The sequence below is a fragment of the Octopus bimaculoides genome, chromosome 9 (assembly GCF_001194135.2).
Source record: "Octopus bimaculoides isolate UCB-OBI-ISO-001 chromosome 9, ASM119413v2, whole genome shotgun sequence".
NCBI lineage: Eukaryota > Metazoa > Mollusca > Cephalopoda > Octopoda > Octopodidae > Octopus > Octopus bimaculoides.
In genome coordinates, this window is record NC_068989.1 from 85,435,375 (window position 1) to 85,435,895 (window position 521).

A 521-nucleotide genomic window follows, 5' to 3' on the forward strand; every position below is an offset into this window, starting at 1 on the left:
TATATATATATATATATATATATATATATATATCTATATATATCTATATATATATATAGATATATATATATACACACACACACACACACACGCATAAACTTACAAATCCAAATACACACATATATAAATATATCATCATCATGATACATATATACACAGACAAACACACACATATACATACAGATGTACATACATATACATACATTTACATAAATGCACATACAAATAAATATACACATACACACACAAACAAATATATATTCATAAATATATTTCAATATTTCACTTAGGCACAGCAACACTAATCACCTGGTACTAGAACTCAATATACATAGGTTTCAGAATAAAGTGCTAGTCAAAGACAGAGTGTAATAGGAAATTAGATAAATGATAAAGAACAGATTATGCAATGAACTTCATTTGCATAATCTCCTGTTCCTTCATTTATATTAAATTACATAAACACACACATACATGCATATATATATATATATATATATATATATATATATATATATATA

At 23.0% G+C, this 521-nt stretch overlaps 1 protein-coding gene across 1 annotated transcript in view; it reads right to left on the bottom strand.

Annotated features, from left to right (window-relative positions):
* Positions 1–521, bottom strand: part of LOC106869544 (leucine-rich repeat flightless-interacting protein 2) — a 199,009-nt gene that overhangs the window by 63,068 nt on the left and 135,420 nt on the right. The gene's annotated exons all lie outside the window — the stretch shown is intronic.